Raw genomic sequence first — 7502 nt, forward strand, 5'->3', positions numbered from 1 at the left:
TTTGAAAAAATTATTCACACAATTAAGAATGTTTTTGTATCATTCAACAATGTGTATTTAAAATTGTTTAACACATATTCAAGAAAATAATCTTCAAAAAAAAGCATATAAAAAATGTTAATCATGTACTTTAGAAGTGTTATAAAAAGTTGTAGATATATACCAAAAATATACAATGCATATGAAAAAAAATAGGTATCAATACATATGTATTTAAAAAGTGTTAAACAAGTATGTAAAATGTTCATTCTGTGCACTACAAAAAGTATACAACGTGTAAGAAAAATTAGACATGTTTTTTAAAAAAACTAAGAAATCCTGTGAAAACCGAAGAAAAAAAATAAAAGTGAAAGAGAAAACCATAGAAGACCTGAACAAAAACAGTGAAAATACAATAATAATAATTAAAAAAAAACTTGCATGCAGCTACAGTGTTAGACCTGCCCAATATGTCCACGCTATAGGCTAGATGTATTATGTCTCGGTACAGGCGTGCTGAGGCCTCCCTTGTCAACAAGGCCAAAGTAAGAAAGAAAGAAAGAAAGAAAGGAAATCATGAACAATAATCTCAAACAAAACCCTGCAACTTTTATTGATTGGTTGATAATCTCCGACAAAATGGCAAAATATTCGACATACAACAACATATGACTGACCATGTTTCACACCGACAAGCGGAAAAAAGGCGACGCTAGGGCCCATGGAGGAAAATTCCGGAGCCCTCCTACTTTTGGCCTTGAATTTGAACCGAACCCAACTTGATGATGACAATATACAGACTCCCCATGCCTAGTGTAGTGTAGGCAGCGTTCCCGGTGTCTTGGAACCAGTGTGCAAAGAATGAATGGTTGCAACTTGAGACCAACCTGCCTTCCTTCCTTGTTTGCAACATAACAATGTCTCTGTATACTCGGCTCGAATCATCATCGTTGGGTGGTTTTCTTCTTCGGCCCGAGCCGGGCCCGCGGGAGCCCCAGGATGGCTACCAGCCCGCCCGCAAAGGAGGCCACGGCAGCCACCCAGAAGGATGGCGCGTTCCTCCGCCGAAGAGCTGGTCCCATGGCCCGCTGCCCAGCGACACGATGATCTGCAGGTACCACACGGTCACTTCCAGTTAACTTTCTGTTTCCCCTAGGAAAACATATGCTTCTACTTTTGTGTTTCACCTAAAAAAACCATATGCTTATACTTCTCTACTCAAGTTTTTAGGTTCAACTCTGCTAATTACTGCAGACCAAAAGTCTCGGGTAAATAAGGCACGCAGTGGTCATGATACGTTAGAATGTTCGAATGTTTTATCTGAGAACTGTGGTCATAACTAAGTTGAACATGTATAGAGCGTTTGGCTTAGTTTTTTAGATCTCCAGTTTTTATGTTATTCGGCTAAATGATAATAATTTTTATAAGATTGCAACTTTAGTTTGCATCGCATCTCTCTTCTCAGGCTCGGCTCCCTTGACATTTTCGATCAAAGCTAGGGGTGCTAGCTAGTTAGCTAGCATGCTTTTTGATCTGCATGCAGAGTTGAAACCACACTCCTTGGCCAACCTATCTGAATCTGAATCTGAAACTGAAACTGAAACCGCACTGACTGACTGATCGAATGCGCCACATCTTATCTCTTGTTTCCCGTCCGCATCTATAAATTCAGAGTAGAGGAACCGCGAAACAATGGCGGAATTAGAGATTTACCGTTGGAAATCAATATGACGACGACGATGATGGATTGGATCTCCGCCCGCTCCCATCTTCAACCGCGCGCGACCTGTTTCTGTGAGAATCAACGGCGGAATCGGACAGTCCGACCATAAAATTAAACTGAACTGCTTACAGTGGGAAATTGAATTGAACGAGCAGAGCCGGATCCAAGTCCAAGTCGCACGCGCACGCCGCACGCGGACACATGACTACTTGTTGTATATATAAGACAAGATGGCGACGGGCGTGCTGAGTAGAACAAGCTAGGAGGGGCGCGCTCCATGGACAAAGTGCCACGGATCGGTGAGGTGGCGCAAGCAAGGCCCTCCATCGCTCCCTCCCTGATGGGTATCCCTAGACACACATTCATTTCATTCACAGGAAAGGAAAAGGGAGTTTAGTGGAGGAGAGAATTAAGGAGCTTCCGCTAGACGTGGATGGAAGCATTAGCCAATGGTTGGATCACAACGGAGATGAGATGAAGCGTGCGTGCGTAGACGAGAGAATTAAGGAGCTTCTGGTTTCGAGGAGGTGGAAGACGAGAGAATTAAGGAATGATCGAGATTGGTCAGTTCGTTTGAGATTTGGCAGGCCCAGCGTGACGTCCAGTCCAGTCCTACCCAACCAAGTCAGTAATCTGTCTATTCTGTTTCTTTTTTTTTGAGCCGGAATACCCTTGCTCCATCAACCAGGGCATCCAGCCAAATCACTGGCGTGAAGGCAGAGAAGAGAGAAGAGAGAAAAGAGTCCAACTAATTGTTTGATATAGTGTCAAAAAAACATCTTACATTATGAGACGGAGGGAGTATATGCATATCAAAGTGTGTTTTTGATGCTTGCATGTATATCGGCTAATTGTTAAGTTTCTTCCTTTGATGCATGGTGCCAACTTGTGTTCATTTTGTACAAGAGATACCCAAACCTGATGATGGACAGATGAATATGCATGTTTCACTGGATTATTGACGAGGGAGAAATAACATACATTCGGATACATTCTACATACAGGGGAACTAATATAACTAACCCAACTTGGGGCAGCCAATACATAACTCATCATCAATTCAATCTATATATGCCAAGTTCCTCCAAAAAATGATGTTTGATAATTAGGCACACAATAAATCCAATGAGGCACGGCAAATTCCACAAATATAAATAAGCAAGGAAAGGACCAGTAGATGAGTGAGTTCAATACATACAACCATTTCGATCGACAACTTCAAAGTATATATGTATACGCTCCTTGGGTTCGATACCAAACAAAGAAAACTTGACATACACCCACTTTGATTGCATATATATCTATGTTTCACAAACACATCAACAACAACCCAAAGTGCAGACCACACAAACTTAATCATACAACCTGCCTGCATGCCAACTTTTGTTGTGAATCGTCATAAACCAACCATAAAAAAAACATGTGTCCGCGGCAGCAAGATAAATATGGCCTGGCCCCTTGAAGGAACAAGTCTTGTGGCAAACAAAACTTGGGCCTTAATTTCACCTCCTTTTTTCCTCGACTGCCCAGCTGAGATCGAGCCCATCAACCTGGTATCGATCCCATGTGGAGTATCACCTTTCCCTTCCCTTAGCCTGCGACTTCCACCTTTTTTTTCTCCCCGTAGCTATAATCTCCTGTAATATTCAAAGAAACAGCCGGGACGTGTCAGGTCCTCTCTCTAATGCGTCAACAACAAGAGGTGCATGCTGACAAAATAAATATGTACAGGTGAGCCAAGGTCCATTGCTCTAAAGAATGTAAATATGTGTTAAGGTAGATCAACACTATGCACGACCCATACACTTGGAGCTACTTCAACACATCTATGGTTTAAGCAAATCATATTAATTATGGACAAAACCAAATTGAAAACAATAGTTGTATGTGTTCTGGGACCCATTCAACAATACGACTTTATCCCTCGCCATCTAAGACCGGAATAATACACACATTGCACAACACCAAAACAACACCACACACGTCAATGCCCTGGTGGCAAAAGGCCTATAAAACAAAACTTCGCCTGGTTGACAGTACCAACTAGAAACCAAGATTATCTCATGATGCTCTCCTAAAATATGCTCCATGGCAAGTTACAATCAGTCAAGCCATCGTATTCCTATAATCACTGCGGACAGCACCAACACATGGAAATAGGTCAGGCATGCCACACTTCTTATAAGCAGCACAAAGAACAAACACTAAGATTTGGTAAGAAATCTAGTAGAGAATATCTCTCTTTTCTTGTTCAATCCTATTAAACAATCACCTACCAATACTCACATTGCCAAGAAGCATATCCGTAGAATCACACCTCCAACAGTAGTATAACCATGATGAATAGTCACTATGAGCCAGTTTGGTTCGAAGCCCCAGCCTGCCAAGCCAAATAATTGGCGTTGACCAACTGCCCCAGCGGTGTTTGGATCAAAGCCCATGCGTTGTCAATGCTGCCCTCGGGTCTCCGGTTCAATTTCTTGCCAACGCGACGGCAAGACACAGGCGCAGAAAAGCAATGCCAATTTTTTGGCTCGCCCGTGCGTTGGCAGGGCCAACCTGGGCAAAAGCAAAACAGACCCTATATCATGACCAAATGTTCTGACATATAGTACAGGATTATCTAATCACATGCATTTTGATCACGGGTCAAAACAATCAACAGCTCTAACCAACCATTCTCTGATTTTAAGCATTTGAAAACAATCACCCTACCTAGCTACAACATGATGTCAAAAACAAGTGCATATATTCCCATTTGGTCCAGCAAGGCGACTAGATAATAAACAAAGACCAAATCACATAATTTTGCTCCATAGCAGAGAGGTAACATTTGATTAGTTCGAGGGCTTAGTTTTCACATTTTGAATGCAACTAAGCCCTTTGCTGCCCAAAATGCTTAACAGTTTTAAACACCCAATCCAGCCAGCTAATTAGGACAAAAATCCAGCAATCTCATATGATTGTGGTGGCCCGTCGGAAGACCACCACCACAGAACGGAACACTAAATCAATGGCTTGATGGCCAGACACCATCTCAGAGCAAAAGAGAGATCGGACATCAAGGGATCACCTGAACCAAGAAGAGGCAGCCACCACTGCCGAGGTTGTAGAAGATTAGACCTCAAAGAATAACCTAAATTTCCTGGAAAAAAGGAAGTGGATGAAACTTTACACTCTTGATACTTCTGCAAAACACAAGAGATTGCTTAAACAATTTACAGATCAACTTTACAATTGGTGGTTCTTCAAATGCAGAATGATAACAAAAATTACACGAAGTTATATTTCAAGGTCTCGGAATATAAAAAAAGGGACCAAATAGGAGCCCTTGGCGGCATTTCTTTATAGACAAAACAACCTGAGACCCCGCGGAGTCTAAGACTCAAACGTGCACCTGCACTGCTTACCAATAGAGTGACGACTCTGGGAAATACCTAAAATCCATCAAGGTTTATCTCAGTATATGTAGGTCAACGAAGCTGGGAAATAGCTTCGGGCAACCATTTTTTAGGTACACATCAAGGCCTAAGTTAGGCAGAAATGGTTGGTTTACGCCCAACACAGATAGGGAATATATGATGATTTCACATGACAGGTCACTTTTATTACACTTTTATCTCATATATAAAATGTCAAAAGGGTACTATTTGATTCTCCCATACCTTCCTTACAAATAAGGAAATTTGACTGGTTCGTGGCATTTGATTCCAGATATGCAAGTCAAGAACAAATACCGCAAACAATGAATCGCAATTGGCAAAATAGCAGGTTTTAGTTGCAAAATTTACAAATCGCTAGTGAAAATGCCAGCAGAGCAAAATAATAATTAAACAATAGTCTGTAGCAGCTAAATAAATTTTCAGAAAATATTTTTTTAACCGAGGTGCTCTCCTTTCGACTCAGTTGTCTACAAGTGATGTCCTAGTTTCGAAATATTCATCTTAACACAACTAAAACTTGAATGGTAGTGAACTACCAGGATCCGGCTACCCTCCTAAAAATATTAAAGTATCCAGAAGGGAGTAGGGCCAAAAGGCTTCATGATGTGAAATGACCGTTTGACTTCTAGTTTCGCCCACTGGTTTAACAATACATAAACAAAAAATAATAACAAACCTCAAGAAGTAGAAAATAGTTTATTAATCTATTTTACAATATGTGGTTCTTGAAACACGAAATGATAACAAAACACAGGAACTTATATTCAGTGACTCGCTATAAAAAGACCAACAAGGAGACCTTGGCGGCATTCTTTTATAGGGAAAACAACCTTGGTGCCCTGTGGAGTCTGAGACACGAGCGTGCACCTGCACAGGTTCGCAATAGAGTGACTGCTCAGTTCTCAAAGCCTCACAATATGAAAAGTGGGTTTCATACCTAGAATCCACCAATGTTTATCTCAGTACGTCAACGAGTAAGAAATAGCTTTGGGCAACCAGTTTCTAGATACATATCAAGGACTAAGTTAGGCAGATATTGCCGGTGTATGCCCAATAGAGATAGGGTAAATGTATTGATTACACATGACTGATTGTTTCTATGACTATTTTGCCTCACAGAATGCCAAAATGGTACTATTTGATTCTCCCAAACCTTCGTTAAAAATAATAAAATTCATTTGGTTCATGATAGTTTATTGCAGCTATGCAGGTCAAGAAGAAATACTATAAACAATTAACAATAACATGGAAACTTCCAAGCCAAGACAAATAATGTAAATTAATACAAAAAACATGGAAGTGATCTACTATTTCATCACCCTTCATACTGCCGCTCATGTGAACACTGCTGCTAGTTTTTTGAGGACTGAAACCATCGTATTTTGTCCAGCAAGGCGACAAGATAACAAACAAAGACTAAATCGTACCCCCTCTGTTCCTAAATATAAGCCTTTTTAGAGATTATAATACTGATTACAACGGGGCAAAATGAGTGAATCTACACTCTAAAATGTGTCTATATACATCCGCATATAGTCCGTATTGAAATCTCTAAAAGGTCTTGTATTTAGAAACGGATGGAGTAATTTTGATCCATAGCTGAGGGCTTAGTTTTCACATTTTGAATACAACTAAGCCCTCTGCTGCCCAAAATTCTTAACATTTCGAAAGAATCAATCCAACAACCTTACATGATTGTGGTGGCCCGCCAGAAGACCACCACCGCAGATCTAAACACTAAATCAACGGCGTGATGGCCGGGCACCATCTCAAAGCAAGAGAGAAATAGAGGGCATAAAGGGCTCACCTGAACCAAGAAGAGGTGGCCACCACTGCCGAGGTTGTAGAAGATTAGGCTACCTCAGAGAATAAGCTAAATTACCTGGGAAAACATGGTGAAACTTTACACTCTTAACACTTATGCACAACACTAGAGATAGCTTAAGAAATCATAGTAAATCAGTTATCATCTACTAGACAATAGCAACTAGAAGCAACCAAGTAACTTCCAGTATGACAGTTCTTCATCCAACTCTGGAAATTTGCCTTGCACATCATTTGCAAGAATCACCATCATCATTAACCCATAGCAAATGACTAAACCTGAACATGAAAACACTAACATCATAGCACCATAGGACAGACAACAACCACTAGATCGTTGGCTCGATGGCCGGAAAAGAGCAAGGTGTGGCCATAGCTCAAAAGCTAGTGCCTAAAACAAACAAAGGACGAAGGTGAGATCAGGGACTCACCCAAGTAGTTGTAGCTGAGGAGGCAGTCATGTAAGCCCATATCATCCCACCGTGTACAGACTGCTGGACGGTCTCGATGTCGAGCGCCTTCTAGTTGACAAA

The 7502-nt window shown here is 41.0% G+C and overlaps 1 long non-coding RNA gene across 8 annotated transcripts; it reads right to left on the reverse strand.

The window, feature by feature from the left end:
* Positions 1-2971: 2971 nt before the first annotated feature.
* Positions 2972-7502, reverse strand: LOC119302448. 8 transcript variants are annotated; one of them, XR_005147596.1, is made up of 7 exons: positions 7401-7502; positions 6953-7027; positions 6083-6147; positions 5976-6012; positions 4776-4847; positions 3989-4261; positions 2972-3339 (listed from the first exon to the last, which is right to left on the reverse strand). It is a non-coding gene; the product is annotated as an uncharacterized LOC119302448 (long non-coding RNA). The 8 variants fall into 8 exon arrangements; XR_005147597.1 differs by having other exon boundaries at positions 3979-4261; XR_005147600.1 differs by having other exon boundaries at positions 5945-6012.

This window comes from Triticum dicoccoides, chromosome 5A (genome assembly GCF_002162155.2).
Source record: "Triticum dicoccoides isolate Atlit2015 ecotype Zavitan chromosome 5A, WEW_v2.0, whole genome shotgun sequence".
Lineage (NCBI taxonomy): Eukaryota > Viridiplantae > Streptophyta > Magnoliopsida > Poales > Poaceae > Triticum > Triticum dicoccoides.